The 22,402-nt window shown below is 42.9% G+C and overlaps 1 non-coding gene across 1 annotated transcript; it reads right to left on the reverse strand.

Annotated features, from left to right (window-relative positions):
• Positions 1-5,614: 5,614 nt before the first annotated feature.
• Positions 5,615-5,687, reverse strand: TRNAR-ACG (transfer RNA arginine (anticodon ACG)). The gene has a single exon. It is a non-coding gene; the product is annotated as a tRNA-Arg (tRNA).
• Positions 5,688-22,402: the final 16,715 nt, after the last annotated feature.

A 22,402-nucleotide genomic window follows, 5' to 3' on the forward strand; every position in this document is an offset into this window, starting at 1 on the left:
CTGACTTTTTTGTATCTAAATTCTGTATATATAGTTTGATATAAATTTTATATAATTATGTATTTATGTATAAGTGTTAACATATGTATTTAAATGTAATGAAAAATCTTTTTTTTAAAATATAAAGAAAAATAAATCTATACGCTAGGATTCTCAAAAGCATTGCTTGTATCTTTCCCCACCTAACATGTAAGGTGCAGACAATAAATATACTTGTCTGATGCAAAAGTATAGATCACCCTATGCTGTTTCAGAATTCACAGATTTTACTATTATCATGACGTGAAGTCATGATTTTATTAACGACACGGAGGCGAGTATTATGCTGCACTCTCTTTATTTCCCTTAGCAGCAAAGAATTTTTTTTTCAAACATAACCAGTACATAACATTAAAGTCTGAGAGTAGTATCTCCTTAGCAACAGGAACAGCCAATCAGGTTCCTCTCTCCAGCATAATAGGCTCTGTCAACCAATCCTATTCCTCCTTATTTGCGATCCCGAATAACAATAACCATCCAACTGAAAAAGGGGTCGAGTACAAAGGGAATATCCGTAACGATATGAAGTAGATTAGACTGTAAAAGAGGAAAGATATGGTAATATTCTAGTATAAAACTGGATGTATGCATGAATCACAGGTCATTGTGAATATAATTTAATTATTTTAAGCCATTGTGGTTACGTTTTCAGTATTGAGAAACATAACAGGAGGAAAAACTCCATGATACCAGAACTTACCGTGAAATCAACTTATCCCTATTCCATCCCTTGTGGTTAAGTTCAAGTAATGACAAACATAGCATGAAGAGAAAACTCCATAATATCAGGACTTACCGTGAAATCAACGTACCCATATTCCATCCTTCTTCGGGATGGGAGGGAGGGATAATACTCGCCTCCGTGACGTTAATAAAATCATGACTTTACGTCATGGTAATCGTAAAATCTGTGAATTTTATTAAGACATGGAGGCTCCTATTAGGCTCGTTTAAAAATGGGAGATTACCGTTCCCGCGAAGTGTTGAATGGGTTTAAAGTAGAAGTCCTGAAAGGTAGATTCTGAGGACTAATTGGCCGCCTTCAAGATGTCTTCAAGACGACAACCAATCGATGAAGCCTTGGAGGCCATCGCTCCTCGTACCGAATGAGGTGAGAATAGTGAGGTGTCGATGCCCGCTAGGGACATAATCCATTTAACCCAGCGAGCTAGGGTAGGAGTAGACACTGTTAGGTGTGGTTTTTGGAAGGAGATGAAAAGTTTGTGTTTTGCTGGATCTCTTAAGGTGGAGGTGCGAAGTTCATAAATTTGTAGGCATTTGACCAGACATAAGGACGGCCTGTCAGGGAATGATGAGTATGAGATCTTCTTTGATGACGTCTTCGTTCTTCGAGATATATTGAACGTGACCCCTTCTGGGGTGTAGGAACGTGCAGTAATGTCCAGGGCTCTGACATCGGAAACCCTCTTGCAGGATATGAGGCAAAGGAGCATAACCAGCTTTGCTGACAGCTGTTTCAGGGATAGAACTGCATTATCTGGCCATGAGTCGAAAGAAATTGAGGATGATGGAAACGTACCAAATATCGTGGTAGTGGGGGGCGTGCAAATTTTATGCCACGCAGAAGTCTACATATCAGCGGGTGACGTCCTATCGGGACCCCATCTACCCCTCGGTTTGTAGTCGAAATGGCCGATCGGTATAGGTTCACTGTACAAAAGGCTTTGCCGTCCTCAAATAATGACGTTAGGAATTGGAGGATTGAAGTCAGAGGAGCTGATATGGGAACCAAACCTTGTTCCAGGCACCAATCACGCCATCTGTTCCATGAAGACTTATAAGCCTGTCTCGTCCCGGGTGCCCATGCGCCCTCGAGAAGATGGAGAGTTGACTCCGAAACTCCCTCGATTGCCCAAGGTCCCCTGAAATCAGCCACACTATGAGATATAGTTGGTCTAGTTGAACCAGAGGGTGAGGGGATCCGTCCGGGTCTAGAAGCAGGTATTCGAGGCGTGGGAGGATGCAGGGTATGTCTATCGCCATCTCCAAGAGGGATGGAAACCATGGTTGGGATGGCCATAATGGCGCCACAATCACTAAAGTTCCCTTCTGGCGCCGTAGTTGCAGTAGGAAGCGGGGAATCAGTGCAAAGGGAGGAAAGGCATAGTTCCTTGCGGAGGACCAGTCTTGGGTGAAGGCATCTGCTGCCAGTGCTGATGGATCCGGTCTCCAACTGAAAAATCTGAGAAGTTGTGTATTCAAACGGGAAGCAAACAGATCCTTATCTAAAGGGCCTCAAAGGGATTGGATGTCTTGGAAGACCCGGGGCTCCAAGTGCCAGACGCTGGGATTCCTCAGGTGTCGAGAGTACCAGTCTGCCGTGATGTTGCAGAGGCCTGTTATATATTCCGCTGTGACTGAAATGCCCTGTACCAGGCAAAACTGCCAAAAATCCCGTGCCAAGTTCGCCAAGACCTTCGATTTCGTGCCTCCCAAGTGATTTATATAACGGACTGCCGATATGTTGTCAATTTACAGGAGGATGGAGCATCGGGCTTGAGATGGTGAAAAACTGCGGATTGCAAAGGAGTTCTAGGCAATTGATGTGGAGTGATGATTCCACTTCGGACCATCTGCCACCTGTAGATATATTTCCACAGCGCGCACCCCAACCGTGCAAGCTCGCATCGGATTCTATTATTATGTCTGGTGCAGTGCTGAAAATGGAGCGCCCATTCCAGGCCTCCATATGGGAGAGCCACCATTTGAGTTTGTTTTTCGCTTCCGAGTCTAGAGTGATCATGTCCGTGTTGGAGGCCCCGTCTTTCAAATGGAAGGATTGTAGGCGCTGTAGCGCTCGATAATGAAGAGGGCCCGGGAAGATGGCTTGTATGGAGGCTGCCAAGAGGCCTATCACTCTCGCCAATTGTTTGAGGGTGAGCTGTGAGGTCACCAGAGTGCGTCTGACCTCCTTCTTTATGTTGGTTAATTTTGTCGCTGGTACGTGTAGGGTCTGTAGTGTAGAGTCCACAATGAGACCCAAGAACTCTATGTGTTGCGTGGGAACTAGGATGGATTTCTTCCAATTGATGAGGAAGCCTAACTTCTGCAATAGAGTCTGAGTCCAATCCAGATGGGTCTTGGTAATTTGGGCGGACTGACCCATGAAGAGGATGTCGTCCAAGTAGATTATGAGACGTACCCCTTGACTTCCGCAGTAAAGCCATTACGGGCTTCATGAGTTTAGTAAAGCACCAAGGGGCTGAGGATAGTCCGAATGGGAGACAGGTGAATCTCCATTTGGTTCCTTGTGAATTGCAGGAAATCTTGGTGGTGTCGTGCAATCGGTATTGTGAGAAAGGCGTCCTGCAAATCTAATTTTACCATCCAGTCCGATGGTTGGAGGAGATCTCTGAGGCAGTGTATGCCTTCCATCTTGAAATGATTGTAGGCAACATAAGTGTTGAGCTGTCTCAAATTGATCACTGGGCGGACGCCGCCTCCTTTCTTGGCAATTAAGAATAGGTTGCTCTCATAGCCTGGGGTAGTCGTAGGGATCTCTAAGATGGCTCGTTTGTGTGCCAATTCCAAGACGTCCTTGGAAACAAGGGAGGCGTCTTGTCGGGAAAAATGAATTTCCCGTGGTGGGGAGAATTGTACCGGCAGGGACAGGTACTCTATGGCATACCCTCTTATCGTGTTCAATACCCAGGCATCTGATGAGATGTGTGACCATGCATGGAAAATAATTAGGAGTCTGCCCCCCACTGCCCATAGGGAAGAATGAAACGTGAGAGGACTTACCATAAGGTCGTCGTCTTGAACGAGTGCCTCATGGTCTACGAGCAACCCATGGCCATCCACATTGTGGGAAGAAGGCCGGGGTGTTGCGGTGCTCCGTGAAAGTAGATTGTCCAGTATAGGAGCCTCGGTTCTGTCGAAATGAACACCTGTTAACACGGCCGGACAGACGGCTCCTTGCTCTTCCAGCCCCACCAAAAACTTTGGGGTGGAAAACTTTGCGCATATTCGATTGCGCCTTATCCAGGGCAGTAAAAGTGTGTACAAAAGAGCCAAGCTCTTTGACAAAATTGTCTCCGAACAGGAGACCTTTGGCCTGGGCGCCTGGCTCGTTCAGAGCCATGTTCACTAACTTGGGTTCTAGTTTCAATAATATTGCTTTGCGCCGTTCTGTGGCCATCGCAGAGTTGGCATTGCCAATCAAACAAATCACTTATGGCGGTACGATCCAACTCTTGGTTGTTTTCGACCATATCAAATATCTTGGTTGCTGGGCCCAATATATCTAGTATCTTATCCTGGCATTTGCGCAGGGAGAACTCTAGGCCTTAATTAGGCTTCCAGCCTGTCTTGCTCAGGAATTGAGTCTGGAATAGTGGGGCGTGGGCATTCTGCCCGAAGCTTATTTTGCATTGCCTTATCTAACGGCTTGCGAACTCTTGATGCTATGTATTTGGCCACATGGACCAAAGGGGACCATTCCGCTGACCTTGGATGACGTAGATCATCGGGGTCGAACAGAGGTTCCCCATGGGGGTCCAAGATTTTATTTGCATCGTCTGTGGCTTTAAGCTCGACGTCGCATGAGTCAGATTGAGGCGTAATATGCTCTCGGGGATCATCATCCTCGTCCAGGCTATCTGATTCGGGATCTGATGGATCTACCAGATCCATATAGGTCTCCTCTTCAATCTTGCTGAGATCCGACTCAGAATCTAGTTGGGCTCTTGCCCTTTTCCATAACATAGCCGATTTTGCCCGGCTAGAGGCTCTTTTACGCGGTGGTATATTAGGCGCGCCATCTGTGACAGGTGTATCCATCTGTGAGATTGAAGAATGTTTAAGTTTAGCCATGGCCTTGTGGCCAGTGTGAGGTTGTATGGGGTTACAACAGGCAAAGAACTGGCCCTACTACAAATTTAATATGCAAATGTAAAGCTAGATAGGAAGCTATTATAGGAAATACTAATAATAAACAATGATAATCAAAATAATCATGGGAACAATAACACTAATAATAATAATAATAATAAGTAACATAAAAAAACAACAACAATCCCACAGTTAAGGAAACTGAGGGACCAGGTGTACTTAACTGAGGGAGCAGCAAAGAAAATGGAATAGGATTGGTTGACAGAGCCTATCATGCTGGAGAGAGGAACCTGATTGGCTGTTCCTGTTTCTAAGGAGATACTACTCTCAGACTTTAATGTTATGTACTGGTTATGTTTGAAAAAAAATATTTGCTGCTGAGGGAAATAAAGAAAGAGTGCAGCATCATAGGAGCCTCCGTGTCTTAATAAAATCAGGCCCCATGTGTTTACACTTATACATAATTATATAAAATTTCTATCCAACTATACATGTCCCTGTCCTATTGTGTTTTACACCCAACCTCCTATAGAATGTAAGCTCGTTTGAGCAGGGTTCTCTTCAACCTATTGTTCCTGTATTTTTTTTTTTTATAATTGTCCTGTTTATAGTTAAATCCCCCCTCTCATAATATTGTAAAGCGCTATGGAATCTGTTGGCGCTATATAAATGGCGATAATAATAAAATAATACATACAAAATTTAAATACAAAAAAGTAAGCGAGCCAGGTAGGAGTCGAACCTACAATCTTCTGATCCGTAGTCAGACGCGTTATCCATTGCGCCACTGGCCCCTAGTGGTGGGCAAAGTTGCAACAGCAGATGGCACTCTGATCTGAGCAGTGAATTTGGTCTATTGTCTCCACTGGGCAGAGACAATTGGACAGTGATAAGTCAGTTACTGGCATCCTTAAAACCTTTTCTTATCTTATGTCCTCTTGATCTTGTCCACCCCATTATTTTATCAAATGAATACACCTCTGGGTGAGGCGTGGTAATCCACAGGGTATATCTCTAATGATACTGAAGGGTGCATGGTACTTGCTTGAGGCCAGAATTTAATTCTAAGTGCGTCACCATCTATCCTACCAGAAGTGTTTCCTTTGAAGAGCTGAGTAATTAGGACTTTCTGTTATTTTATCTCTTTTGTTTTTATCTGTTGTTGGTGTAAATAATTTTGATTGTCATCTATAGTTTTGTATGCACTGTGACTATTTTTTGCTCATAATAAATATCCCTCTATCAAATTCTACCTCTGTCTGGTAAAGAATCACTTTACCTAAAGAAACTAATTAGTATTTTGCAATTACAAAATTCTGGGTTGAAACCAAAAATTCAGGATGCCCTTGGCTTAACCCGTTAACGCCGTTACGGCGTTCCATGCCGTCCCCATTATAATGGGCTTTAATGCCGTTGCGGCGGCATGGAACGCCGTAACGGCTTTGAGCCCCAGGAGGTAAGTTATACTTACCTCCGCCGCGATCCTCTTCTGGGGGGCTGCCTGACAGCCCAGGCAGCCCTCCCACGGCAAATGAGGCCCCCGGGGGCCATGTGATCGCTCTCAAAGAGCGATCACATGGCCCCCTATAGCTGGCTGTGGATCTGCCTGCAGGGGGACTGTCTAAAATATCAGACAGTCCCCCTGCTGGTAAGAAAGTATAAAAAAAGAAATTAAACATGTTAAAAAATAAATTGAAAATATTTTTATATATATATAATATGTATATATATTATATATATAATATATATATATATATGTAACGTCATACAAAGTGTATTTTAATACTAATATAAGTATATATATTAGCATTAAAATACACTTAGAATGATGTTACATATATATAATATGTATATATATTATATATATAATAGATGTACATATATATATTATATATATATACGTATAATTAAAATAATAAATAAATAAAATAATAAAATAAATAAATAAAATATTGAAACAAAATTTAATATAAATTATATATTCATATGTAATTTCATTCTAACTGTATTTTGTTATTAATATATATATATTGGTAACAAAATACACTTAAAATGACATTCTATATATATCTATCTATATATAAAATACAAATAACCGCAAATATATATATATAGATAAATACATATAATTACATAAAAGATTACATTAGTATACACGTAGAATTTAAATACATATATATGTATATATATTAAAATTCTACATGTATATTTAAATAATCTTTTAACATAATTATGTGATTTGATTAATTAAAATTTGATTGACATGCCTGACAACACAGGGAGAAAGTGCAGAGAATTTAATTTGCAAGCACTATATTTGACCCTGTAATACTCCACGACACCATAAAACCTGTACATAGGGGGTACTGTTTTACTCGGGAGACTTCGCTGAACTCAAATATTAGTGTTTCAAACTGGTAAATTGTATTACAACGATGATATTTTAAGTAAAAGTGACGTTTTTTGCATTTTTTACAAACAAACGGCACTTTTATGGACTATATTATTGTTGTAATATGTTTTACTGTTTTAAAACACTAATATTTGTGTTTAGTGAAGTCTCCCGAGAATAACAGTACCCCCCATGTACAGGTTTTATGGTGTTTTGGAAAGTTAGAGAGTCACATATAAGGCTTGCGTTTCATTTTTTTCACATTGAAATTTGCTAGATTGGTTATGTTGCCTTTGAGAGCGTATGGTAGCCCAGGAATGAGAATTACCCCCATGATGGCATACCATTTGCAAAAGTAGACAACCCGAGGTATTGCAAGTGGGGTATGTCCAGTCTTTCTTAGTAGCCACTTAGTCACAAACACTGGCCAAATATTCGTTTTTTGCTTTTTTCACACAAAAAAAAATATGAACGCTAACTTTGGCCAGTGTTTGTGACTAAGTGGCTACTAACAAAGACTAAACATACCCCACTTTCAATACCTTGGCTTGTCTACTTTTTCAAATGGTATGCCATTATGGGGGTAATTCTCATTCCTGGGCTACCACACCGTCTCAAAGGTAACATTACTAATCTGGCAAATTTCAATTTGAAAATGGAACGTTCTATATTTGACCCTGTAACTTTCCAAAACAACATAAAACCTGTTAATGGGGGGTACTGTTGTACTCGTGAGACATCGCTGATTACAAATATGTGCATTTTGTTGCAGTAAAACCTAACAGTATTATGACATTTACAGCTAAAATGTGAGGCGGAACTACACATTTTTAAAAAATAAATAAATTTCTCACAGTTTTTTTTATTTTATTCATAATAAATTATATTCCATATATGAATAGTTAATGGTAAATTAAAGCCCTGTTTCTCCTGAACAAAATGATATATAATAAGTGTGGGTGCATATAATATGAAAGAGGGGAACTACGGGTGAACAGACATATAGCGCAAATTCCAGTTTTTGTTTACGTTTTGTTTTGATCAGAACGTGCACTATTGACTCCGTCCTGAAGGGGTTAAAACCAAAACCTAAAAATTACTTTTTTCCCCAAAAAATGTTTTCTATAATTTTATTAATATTAGACTTTTTAATTAATCTAATCGAAAAACTACAAGCCAATAAAATAAAACACAAAACAGAACCCTTCAAGGATTTGTTTCATTCTGATAATTTAAGACAACTCCTTATAATCCTGATACAACATAATCATGATTACAAAGAGGACTGTCATTCAGACAACTGCTCAGGTAAATGCAAACCAGTTGCTCTGACAGACTGAGGGGAGGCAGGTTCACTCCAGCAGCTTAAAGGGACACTCCAGGCACCCAGACTACTTCTGCCCATTGGAGTGGTCTGGGTGCCAACTCCCACTACCCTTAACCCTGCAACTGTAAATATTGCAGTTTTCATAAACTATTTGTTTTCCTGGCATTGGAGTGTTACTTTAACTGCTTAATGTCAAAGACAGAAACCATAAACTTAGCACAAATGGGTCTGAATACAGAGATTGGGACATGACCATATAAACAGTCTCATGGCAAATCCAAACATTTGGACTGGACTCTACAGCTGTCTCTGTGGCGCAATCGGTTAGCGCGTTCGGCTGTTAACCGAAAGGTTGGTGGTTCAAGCCCACCCAGGGACGTTGTATTTTCTTTCTGCCAAAGTGTAGTGTTTCATCTATTTTCTTTCTGCCAAAGTGTAGTGTTTCATCATATCAAACCTTTGATTTCTATAAAGACTTTTCTCTGTTTAGTAGCCGGCTCAACCAAGTAACATTCAAAAGTATTCTATCAAAGTCGAAATGTTAGCATTTATTTCTCCAATTCATCTTTTCTATTTTTTTTTTTCTTTATTCTTTATTTTTGTTCGTGCATTGATGAGACAAATAACATTTAGTCTAGCATTGCCACAACAGCTGTTGCCAGAGTTTTCAGTACCATCTGGCGCCAGTCGCGGTAGGCTAAAGAGAAATACTACCCCCATGACAAGAGAGTAACATTGTTACTTGGGATACATGAACAAGCTTAGTAGTGCTGTCTGATAGATTAGTGAAGGAGCTAAATCAGATGTCATGTGACAGCACTTACTGCATATGTGACTGACCAGATATGCAAGACAGGACCAACATCGATTGTGTCTAGTTTATTCTTTCTACTCTTTTCTACTTTTTTTTTTTTTTTATAATTCTTTATTTTTGCGTTGACAGAGGATATAACATATTTTCTGAATGTAGGCTTGTGCAAAAGCCAATGCACGGTTCAAAAGTGAGCAGTTTGTACAGAGAATGGCAGTATACCTAATATGTCTTATTTGCACTCGTGGCGTAGTCGCCATCTGTCAGCGTTTTTCGTAGAACATGAAGAGAAGTTGCTTACATAACAGGAAGTAACAATGGGTTTAACTGAGGTAGTATTTCAGTAGCTTAGTGTGGTGGATAATAGGCCGGGGTACGGGTTGTCTCGGCCTAGAAGAAAGAGAAGTGGGGGTAAGGAGAAGGGGGGGCAGGGGGGTACATAGGTGGGTTTAAGTCTTTTCTACTTTTAACATTCACAAAATCTGAGAAATAGTTCTTGAAGGTGCAGTTTATAACTAAAATGGTTTTATAAGGGATTGGCAGGATGGGTAGCTGGCATTTATATGGTTAAATAAATATTCTAAATGTTAAAATAAAAAATAGATTTTAAGCTACCAACCAGGTACTTCTCTTTTTGCTTTATGCGTTTCATTGTGTTTTAAGCAAGTCTCTGTGGCGCAATCGGTTAGCGCGTTCGGCTGTTAACCGAAAGGTTGGTGGTTCAAGCCCACCCAGGGACGTTGATCTTTTGTTTGGCCACCTAACAATACATACGTGTTCTACATTTACTCTCTCTAAAGCAGTGGTTTACAAACCATGCCTCAAGACATGCCACCAATCCAGGACTTGGGGATAACTTAGTTGCATCCAAGGTGTTTTTACACAACTGGGTAATCCCTAAAACCTGGACTGGTAGGCATGACATGAGGACTGGTTTGTAAACCACTGCTCTAAGGCAGGGGTTCCCAGACAGAACAGGAAAATCCCCAAATCCTGGGCTGTTATGTGGCACTTGAGGGTAGGGAACCACTGCTTTAAAGTCTTAGAAACACATGCTAAATCATATATAGAACAATTTACACACTGTGCTACAATTATCATGGTTCTTGGACTGTCTCTTTAATTCCTAAATCCCTTGGTGTTGCAGTGCACCCCTAACCCTAAACATAACAGTAACCTGAACTTTACTCTGCAGGAACTCGACAAGCACCAGGCAGGCGGATGCAGTCAAGGTAGGGGTCTGTGCTTTAACTAGCAGGTGACCATAAAACAATGAGCTGAACTTTAAAGGAACACTATAGTCACCTAAATTACTTTAGCTAAATAAAGCAGTTTTAGTGTATAGATCATTCCCCTGCAATTTCACTGCTCAATTCACTGTCATTTAGGAGTTAAATCACTTTGTTTCTGTTTATGCAGCCCTAGCCACACCTCCCCTGGCAATGATTGACAGAGCCTGCATGAAAAAAAAAATAATTGGTTTCACTTTCAAACAGATGTAATTTACCTTAAATAATTGTATCTCAACCTCTAAATTGAACTTTAATCACATACAGGATGCTCTTGCAGGGTCTAGCATAGCAGGGGATAAGAAAATCTTAATTAAACAGAACTTGCAATAAAGAAAGCCTAAATAGGGCTCTCTTTACAGGAAGTGTTTATGGAAGGCTGTGCAAGTCACATGCAAGGAGGTGTGACTAGGATTGAGCAGTGAGGCTGCAGGGGCATGTTCTATACACCAAAACTGCTTAATTAAGCTAAAGTTGTTCAGGTGACTATAGTGTCCCTTTAACATAGTTTACTTTTTGTTTCTACATACGGATGATGTAGCATTGAAATATATCTTCACAAGTGTCTCTGTGGCGCAATCGGTTAGCGCGTTCGGCTGTTAACCGAAAGGTTGGTGGTTCAAGCCCACCCAGGGACGCTGCTATATTTTGTTCTTTTTACACACCCTGGTTATGGTGCTTGAATTTTTTCTTTAACCCTAATTTTGCTAATAGCTCATCATGCAGGGCACCCCCTCCCCCAATCCTAACCATAAGCTTCACTGAAACCCAACTTTGGCTTGCCTACCAGGACAGTGAAAAGCACCCTCATTACTCAGTGTCAGTGCATGTAAAGACAATATCATCAGTTAAAAATTCTGTACAGGTGACCTGAACCTCTGAGGGACCGTTGAACATATTTCGGGTCCATGCTTACATTTTAGTTTAATTGCACTTCTCTGTCGGCACTTAAAAACTTTACTTTTCACCCAATTTCTAACAGATTTGCTTTGACTGAAATATTTAATATTACTTTATCAGTGTCAAGCTTTTCAGTTTTGATGTGTGAAACCCAAAAGGTTTAACAAACATAGAAACATAGAATGTGACGGCAGATAAGAACCATTCGGCCCATCTAGTCTGCCCAATTTTCTAAATACTTTCATTAGTCTCTGGCCTTATCTTATAGTTAGGATAGCCTTATGCCTATCCCACGCATGCTTAAACTCCTTTACTGAGTTAACCCCTTAACGACGAGTGACGGACGAGGTCCGTCACTCAGGGGAATGCGTTAATGACGAGTGACGGACCTCGTCCGTCACCCGTTAAAATTAACCCCAGATCGCCGCAATCGCGGCGATCGCGGGGTTAATGGTGCTCCGGTCTGCCTCTGCATTAGAGGCAGACCGGGAGCACCGGATCGGGCTGTCAGAGTACATGTGCCCGTTCTGACAGCATGCCAGAGCGGGCACATGTGCTGTGTATACTCACCTCCGCCTCCCTGCACTTCCTGGTTCTGTGTGAAGTGCAGGGAGACGGATCTTCAGTGATCCTGCCCCCTGGTGGAAAGAAAATATAGTAAAATTAAAATCCCACCCCCCTTTACCCATTTTAATAAAAAATTAACCCCTTCCCTGCCAATTGATCACTGACTACAGTGATCAATTGGCAGGGATTACATTTTACTAAGATCTGATTTTTTTTTTAACCCCTGAGGGTTAATTCTTTTTTTTTTTAACCCTCAGGGGTTCAATTTATTTTATTAATTAATTTAAATATTTTAAAATTATAAATTTAGCTAGCTGGGGAGGGTGGAAGTTAGTGGGGAATTGGGGGATTTAGTATTACGCTAACTAGGGGTTAACGTTAAAAAAAGTTTAAAAATACGCTTTAAAAAGTTAAAAAATTAAGTTAAAAAAAAGTTTTAATAACATTTAAGTAAAAAATTTAAAAAAATAAACCCTTTACCCAGTCCAAATAAAAATTAACCCCTTCCCTGCCAGTCGATCACTGCCTACAGTGATCAAAATACAGATCACAGTATTATACTGTTCTAATTTTTTTTTTAACCCCTGACGATTAACTTTTATTTATTTTTTAACCCTCTGGAGTTAAATTTATTTAATTAACTAATTTAAATATTGTATAATTAAATATTTTGCTAGCTGGGGTGGGTGGGAGTTATGGGAAAATGGGGAATTTACTGTTAGTGCTGCTTACTGCTAGTTAGGGGTTAACGTAAAAAAAAAAGCTTAGAAAAATGTTAAATCTGTAAAAAAAAGTTTTACGAAAGTTTAGGAAACTTTAAAAAAATGAATAATCAAAACAAAAGTTTAAAAAATAGTTTAAAAAAAAAAAAAAGTTTTAAAAAGTAAAAAAATACATTTAATAACGCTCATTACCACTACACCTGGTACAAGCTAGCGGAAAAATGATCCCACGCTAAGGTTCAAAATATGCCTTTTGAAATACCCTGGGATGTCTTCTTTAAGAAATGGTATGGCTTTATGGGGTATTTGGTTTATATAGCCTGGTAAAATACTCTAAAATGGGACATGGGCACAGCGTAAAAATTCAAAATTTGAAAAAAAATGGAATGGCTCTGTCCCAAATGTGCCCCTCCGATGTCCACATATACCTGGCAAAGGTACATACGGGGGTATTTTTGTACTCAGCAGACATAGCTGAGCAACATATGAAGTATTATACAGTTGTAGTACACATAAGGTTTGCAAAATATACTGTGCAAACTCACTTTGTGTGTCAAAAAGGCAGAAAAAAACGCTTATTACCACTACACCTGGTACAAGCTAGCGGAAAAATGATCCCACGCTAAGGTTCAAAATATGCCTTTTGAAATACCCTGGGATGTCTTCTTTAAGAAATGGTATGGCTTCGACACCTGTCGCGGCGACAGCCCCAATTATTTGGTACTGTGTACTGTGAGACTTTCTATGGACTATTGCCGCCAACTTGATACCAAAAAGAGACTCTGGTACCGGCTGTCAAAATCCAGACATCGCATGGAAGTGTAATGTATACTGATAACACCGGTGGGATGTATTGAGTTAACTAGCCAGGTTACACACACCACTGTAAGCGTAACACATCATACTAGACATCACCCCACCGCACACACATGCTATACTTGCGTGGGGACCGGTGGCGGGGGCCACTTGGGGGGGTGGCGGGGTGGGGTGGTGGGTGGTGGGTGGGTGGGGGGGGCGTGGGGGGCTGGGGCAGGTTACAGAGCACACGACTCCCGGGACACAAAGCCAACCCAAGGAAAGCAGTGTAACGTACGGGGAAGAGAGTGTGAAGTAGACATGTTCCTGCTCTGTCATAATATGATGTGTACTGTTTTATCATGTAATGTTTTATGCAGCTGCCACGGGCCTGTCCTTGTCCCCCCCCCCCCCCTCCCCCTCCCTCCCCCCCTCCCTCCTCCCTCCCCCCCCCCCCCCCCCCCGGGCTCCTGTCCGCCGACCGGTCCAACCACGTATTCAGGCGATGGGGCCCTCTTCCATTCATCCCCTCATTTCTATCTAAAAATGAAGAAAAAAAACAAAACAAAAAAAACAAACAAACATAAAACAACAAAAATAAGAGCGAAATGTAACTTGAGTAATCCCCGGCGCTATTGTGCTCATTGCTGGGAGAGCCGTCTCGACACGTAAGAGACGACACTATGGGACTCACCCATAAAGGTTTTCACCTCCTCCCCTCCCCATATACCCCCCCCCCCCCAAAACTCACCAGAGCTCCCAGTCCCACCTCCACATTGCAACCATTTAGCACCTAAGAACCAGGGACGGAGGAGCCGAACAATCTGCTAGGTTTATCAAAAACCATATGACACACTTAAGATATAATAGGCAAACGTTTTATGGTATTAGGGGGCCACACCGGCTATCAGGTTCATGACCCATCACTTCCTGACTGGATTAGCCGTCACGGAGACGAGGGTTCATGCACCCCCCCACCGTCTGGCACGGTATAAGACCAGACAAGTACGGCTCTACCGTACCTTCTCCTTCCTCTTCCCTCTATACCCCCTACTCTTCTTCATCCACCTAATCACCCCCCCCGCCCATTGTCCACACCGGTCCTGGACGAAACTAGAGGCGCAACTGACACAATCACATTCCTAGTCCCAACACAGCTCCCAATGGAACAGAGGTGGGAGCGCAACCCACCACCCTCTCCACACATACGCCACTCAACCCACAAGGAGACGCCAATACCACCCGAACACCCACCGGGTCCAAGAGCACACACCGAACCCCCATGACCATGGCCCTTAAAATATCCTCGCTTAATGTCAAAGGCCTTAACGCCCCCCGCAAACGAAGAACATTGTATAGGGAACTCCGTAGGCTGAACCCAGACATTGTATTCCTCCAGGAGACACACCTACCTCGGTCCGCCCAGGTCTCCCTCCGTGACTCCTCATACCGCTTGACGGCCGAGGCTCGCTCCTTTCGCAAACATAACGGAGTAGCGATACTCACACACAAACGATGCCCGATACACATAACAAAAGTGACACCAGACCCAGACGGTAGATACGTCTTAGCAACCGGACGGATCCACTCGCAACCCATCCACTTAATCAATGTTTACGCCCCCAATACACACACACCTCAATTCTGGAACCATATGTCAGATATGGTCCTCGCCCTCCCCACCGGGATAATCCTCCTGGGGGGAGACTTAAATGCGGCACCCGCTCCAGCTATCGATAGAAGTTCACGCCCAGGACTACTTAGATCCCACGGCATGGGCACTCAGGACAAACAACTACACCATTTTATTCGTAAAACAGGCCTCATAGATGCTTGGAGGGCCCAACACCCCTCAGATAAGGACTACACATATTACTCACCACCCCACGACACATACTCACGCATAGACATGTTCTTGACCAACCATACAGGCTACACGAAAACGCAAAAAACAGACATCGGTTCCATCGCATGGTCCGACCACGCCGACATCGCAATCTACCTTACCGGCCTCCAATGCCCTACCCCATGGACATGGAGATTGAACACATCCCTCCTTAAGGACCCGTTAGTAGTGGAGGACATACAGAAACAACTGACCTCATACTTTACAGAAAACATATCTCCAGACATCCCAATGACCACAGTGTGGGCAGCCCACAAGGCAGTAATCTGAGGCTCCCTCATCAAAATAGCTACCCATAAAAAAAAAAAAAAAAAAACCAGAAACTCACACAACTGCTAGACGCCCTCCGCACGGCGGAGCAACGTCACAAAACCGACCCAACTCCCCAAACACTTCACATTCTCCAGAACACCCGCATTACGATTAGGCAACTACTCATAGACGACACAGCCAGAGCACTCACATGGACAAGAAGAACGTATTATGACAAGTCCAATAAAATGGACACCCTATTGGCCCGCACACTACGCCCCAGACCACATCACCCACATATCACCAAGATAAGAGCCCCTGACGGTACCATGAAAACCTCCCCGGCCGACATAGCCAGTACTTTCACAACCTTCTACACAACACTATACAACCACTCCCCACAAGACGACGTAGCCAACGCAACAGAGAACCAGAAAATAGCTGACTTCCTCACCAGCCTAAATTTACCAAAACTACACAATGCAGCCATAACAGAACTAGCAGCACCGATCACGAAAGAGGAAATAGACTCAGCCATCTCCTCTCTTAAAAGCAACAAAGCCCCCGGCCCTGACGGTTTTGAGGGCAGCTATTATAAGACCTTCAGGGAAACCCTCGTCCCACATCTAGAATCCTTGTTCAGGGACCTAATGACGGGAACTCCGCCAGATAGAGACATGACTAGGGCAAACATTATCCTCCTGCCGAAACCGGGCAAGGACCACACACAGCCAGAAGCATACCGACCTATCTCACTCATAAACCATGATAGCAAAATTTTCGCCAAGATCTTAGCGAGCCGATTGAACCCATACTTGACAAGTCTAATCCACGCAGACCAAGTGGGGTTCATACCCGGACGCCAGTTGTTTGAGAACACGAGACGCAACATTGACTTGATAGGGATACTAGCCGACACAAAAACACCATCCTTAGCGCTTTCTCTCGACGCGGAGAAAGCCTTCGACCGTGTGAAGTGGCCCTACATGTTTACCCTATTGGAACACCTAGGCATGCCCCATACATACATAACAGCCATTCGCGCTTTATACACCTCCGTTTCAGCGCAAATAAAGATTACGGGGACGGCCTGCCCGTCCTTCACAATTACCAACGGCACCCGACAGGGATGCCCCCTGTCCCCTCTACTCTTTGTACTGACACTCGAACCACTTCTCCAAGCCATTCGGGAACATCCACAAATCAAAGGGGTCACGGTAGACAACCAGGAGTACCTGGTTTCGGGATATGCAGACGACATCCTGCTGACCATCACTGAGCCCACCCACACGCTACGGGCCCTACTACCACTCCTGGTTGAATATGGGACGATCTCGGGATACAAAGTCAATGTAGACAAATCTAGCGCACTCCCAATTAATCTCACGCAGACAGACATACTCGGAATCACATCAGACTACCACATACGTGTTACGCCAACACACCTTACCTATCTGGGCATAAAATTACCAGCAGACATATCCACACTCCATAGCCTGAATTATACTCCCATGATAGCAAAACTCATCTCGGACATGGAGACCTGGGCGGACAAACCCATATCCTGGATAGGGAGAATACATTCAATTAAGATGAACGTTCTACCCCGAATTTTATTCCTTTTTCAGGCTCTACCCATCCCCATCACGAAACATAACTTCATCCCCTTACAACGAGCAATAGACAGATTCATATGGCAAAACAAGAGACACAGGGTAGCCCGTAACATACTGTATCGCCCCAGAATGCAAGGAGGTCTGGGGTTGCCCCACCTACACTTTTATTATATAGCCGCACAAATGGCACAAATTGCCCTATGGCACACCCCCCCAGAGACTAGACGTTGGGTAGATCTCGAATCAGCTCTAATGAAATCGGATCTCCCACAATTCTATATCTGGACACCAAGGGAGCACAGAGCACTCCCGAGAACAGTGTGCCCAGCTATTACTAACTCGATCCAGTTATGGGACACCTATGCCATCAAACACAGACTCACCACCACGTCCTCCCCCCTCACCCCATTATACCGTAATAAGGCATTCACGCCAGGCATGAGACCCTGGGACTTTAAAGGCCTAGAGAATGCCGGACTCCAGAGGGTCTTCCAACTTTATACTGGAGACACGATAATCACCTTCCCCGACCTACAAACCAAAGCAACCCTAAAGCCAGCCGACTTCTTTAGATACCTACAACTTAAGCATTACGCGGCCCAAGCGACAGTGAAAGCAGCCGCCAAAGCCAACCCAACCTTCTTTGAGCGCATCTGCCTCACAGAACGTTATCAGAGAGGCCTAATCACCCTATTGTACTCCCACCTCTGTTCCACCACACGGGAATGGGGGACCCTACATTATACGGAGAAATGGGAAACAGACTTGGGAGAAACCCTAGAGGGTATAGACTGGCAGGATATTTGGGAAGCCAATTCCAAAACCTCTATCTGCGTAACGATGCAAGAACAGGCATATAAGACAATGATGAGGTGGTACATTACTCCGGTCCAACTTTATCATATGAAAAGAACACCCACAGATCTCTGTTGGCGTAACTGCGGAGAAAAAGGGACTTATGCACACATGTGGTGGTTCTGTCCCACAATCAATATATTCTGGAAAAATGTCCAGCAGCTTGCATCAGGGATCCTACACAGACCGATAGGCCTAAACCCTTGGACCTTCCTCCTGGCCAGACCCCTTGACGACTTACCCAGATCAGAACAACAACTACTCAACAAGATAGCCTTAGCTGCCAGAAAGGCTCTAGCCCACACATGGCTGCAGCCTACTCCCCCCCCATTATCCACAGTGCTCAACAAAATCAAAGAGTGCCATCTCATGGACAAACTAACGGCCCAAGTGAGGGGCAACACGACGACATTCACGAAGATATGGGAACCATGGGATAACTATATTGACGACTGAATGGCCACAGGCAACATCCAGGACCATCCCCCCCCCCCCCCCCCTCTCTACACCTAGTTTTCCGCTACCCCATTTCCTTGATTGTAGGCCGAGCTTACCGGTGACCCGGCCTATAGGTTCGACACACTAAAACCAAGGCTACCAAACGACAACCATGTCATTTGATTCAAAGTTACGTATTTTGTTATATATGTTTCTAAGTGTTGATCTTTTTACTGTACTGTACTGTATTGAAAAACGATGACAGACCGATAGCCTAAACAATTGATGTAAACGGCTTGTTATGCAATTCTTTAATACCACACTTGGGCTTCTGCGCAAGCCACGTAACTGCACTATTCATTTATGTCTGTCATTGCAAAATAAAGAATCATAAAAAAAAAAAAGAAATGGTATGGCTTTATGGGGTATTTGGATTATATAGCCTGGTAAAATACTCTAAAATGGGACATGGGCACAGCGTAAAAATTCAAAATTTGAAAAAAAATGGAATGGCTCTGTCCCAAATGTGCCCCTCCGATGTCCACATATACCTGGCAAAGGTACATACGGGGGTATTTTTGTACTCAGCAGACATAGCTGAGCAACATATGAAGTATTATACAGTGGTAGTACACATAAGGTTTGCAAAATATACTGTGCAAACTCACTTTGTGTGTCAAAAAGGCAGAAAAAACGCTTATTACCACTACACCTGGTACAAGCTAGCGGAAAAATGATCCCACGCTAAGGTTCAAAATATGCCTTTTGAAATACCCTGGGGTGTCTACTTTAAGAAATGGTAGGCCTTTGTGGGGTAGTTTGAATTTAAAACCTGCAAAGATGCTTGGAAATTGCACATAGGCCCGGCGTCAAAATTCAAAGTTCGGTCAAAACTGATATAGCTTGGTCTCCTATATGGCACTGTAGCTTCACAAAATAGTGCCATAGACATACAATGGGGGTGTCCTTTTACTCAGAAGACTTAGCTGAGCATAATTTGGGGGGTTTGAACTTAGTGGCACACATGAAATATACAAAATGCCCAGCAAAAATGCAATCCGTATGTAAAAAATGCACAAAATTATTTTTTACCACATACTTTGGCATGTAATGGTAAAAAAATGGGGGCATTTTAAGGCACAATATGCACCTTATGAGATACCCTGGAGTGTCTTCTTTTACAAATGGTAGGCCTTTGTGGGGTGTTTTGAACAGTAAAACTGTTATAATACCCCAAATGGAAGCATAGGCTCATTAAATCCGTCTCTCAAAATTCTACTGTGAATACTGAAAAGGACAGGTCTCCTGTATGGCACTGTAGCTTCACGAAATAGTGCCATAGACATACAATGGGGGTGTCCTTTTACTCAGAAGACTTAGCTGAGCATAATTTGGGGGGTTTGAACTTAGTGGCACACATGAAATATACAAAATGCCCAGCAAAAATGCAATCCGTATGTAAAAAATGCACAAAATTATTTTTTACCACATACTTTGGCATGTAATGGTAAAAAAATGGGGGCATGTTAAGGCACAATATGCACCTTATGAGATACCCTGGAGTGTCTTCTTTTACAAATGGTAGGCCTTTGTGGGGTGTTTTGAACAGTAAAACTGTTATAATACCCCAAATGGAAGCATAGGCTCATTAAATCCGTCTCTCAAAATTCTACTGTGAATACTGAAAAGGACAGGTCTCCTGTATGGCACTGTAGCTTCACGAAATAGTGCCATAGACATACAATGGGGGTGTCCTTTTACTCAGAAGACTTAGCTGAGCATAATTTGGGGGGTTTGAACTTAGTGGCACACATGAAATATACAAAATGCCCAGCAAAAATGCAATCCGTATGTAAAATATGCACAAAATTATTTTTTACCACATACTTTGGCATGTAATGGTAAAAAAATGGGGGCATGTTAAGGCACAATATGCACCTTACGAGATACCCTGGAGTGTCTACTTTTACAAATGGTAGGCCTTTGTGGGGTTTTTTTGAACAGTCAAACTACTATAATACCCCAAATGGAAGCATAGGCTCATTAAATCCGTCTCTCAAAATTCTACTGTGAATACTGAAAAGGACAGGTCTCCTATATGGCACTGTAGCTTCACGAAATAGTGCCAAAGACATACAATGGGGGTACCGTTGTACTCAGCAGAAGTAACTGAACACATAATAAAACTTTGTAAATCTTTCTTTTATTGAGGCATTTGTGAGGGATACAGAATAGAAAAAAGGGAAATGTGTAGGTAATCATCAAATTGGATTAGTACAGCGAAAACAGTATGAAGTACATTTCCATAATGGTATTGCCTCATTTTTATATTTTTGTGAGTCGGTAAACAGGAACGCAATTTAACAGGTTAACAGTAGGTACTATATGACAGGTGCTATCTTATCAACATAAGCAGTTATACAGGAACGTATAGGCTGAGTGTCATGAGCTAAGGCTGATCTGTTAGAGCTAAACAAAAGCAGTCGTGTTAATCAAGACAAAGCAAAGCTCTACCAGGGAGAGTATATACAAAGTATGAGTTGAGTTATATGTGATTGAGTAAGGAGCCGAGCATTTTATAATAGACAAGCTTATCTTGCATCTGTGCAGTGGTAGTAGGTGCTACGGCAAACGCTTACATTAGGATACAGCCTTATTATAGTGGTGCAGGCATGGAAAACTCAATGTCGGCTTAAGTTATGTAAAATAAAATAAGTAAAAAAAAAAAAAAAAAGAGAAGATTAAAGTTAAATAATAATATAAAGTTATACTCATAGTATATACATGAATATAAGCACGAAAAAAAAATAAATAAATAAATAAATAAATAAATAAATAAAAAACAGACATAGATTTACTGTATAGTTAAATGTCAGGCTTATCGCCACCGTAGGGCACACATGTTCCGTTTTGGGGGGGGGTTGAGTCGGGCTTATGCATTGCCAATATCAGTCCATTAAGGGTCTCTATTCATGTCTACTTCTGAAGGTTGAGTCTGCAGCGTTACCCCTTGGGTGCCAGTCTGGGTGTTATGTTCACTCCCTGGCTTGGGTGCTGTTCACGGACCGCTTCTTCAGCCTATTCCTCTTCGTGGCTCTGAGGGAGCTGATGCTTGCAAGGTGTGTAGATTTCCTGCGGGCTGCCAAATTGGCAAGGCCTCCCCCTGGTCCCAGGCCTTGTGTGGGGTCTGCATCCAGGTGCCACAAACTCGGGTACTCGTGGAGGCCGAGTTTTTCCCTAAATGGGCGTCACGGAGAGCCTTGGTGTTCTGCCGTCGCCAGCGACGGTCAGGCCTCCGGCGGTGTGGTCGATGCTGTGGAGGTACTCTCCTTGTGACCCTCAGCCTGGGTGGGCATTCAGCACGCCCCGTGAAGGTAGGAGAGCGCGTGTTGCCCGGGACAGGCCCATTCAACTGCTTGCCCGCTCCCCGTGTTGAGTCGCCGTGAGCCGAGGAGGGACTTGTGAATAGTCGTTCCAGTTTGACCCAGAACTGTTCAAATATCAGGTCCAGGTTTGTATATTGATATTGTGCGAGTGCAGGCCTTGTGAGTTGCGTTTCTCTCTCCATGCGGTTAGGCCTGGAGCCGCCGGCTCTCAGGCTTGAGTGGGCGGTCGCTGGTTGTGCAGGCATGTGTGTCT

This window comes from Pelobates fuscus, chromosome 9, assembly GCF_036172605.1.
Source record: "Pelobates fuscus isolate aPelFus1 chromosome 9, aPelFus1.pri, whole genome shotgun sequence".
In the NCBI taxonomy this organism is placed as follows: Eukaryota; Metazoa; Chordata; class Amphibia; order Anura; family Pelobatidae; genus Pelobates; species Pelobates fuscus.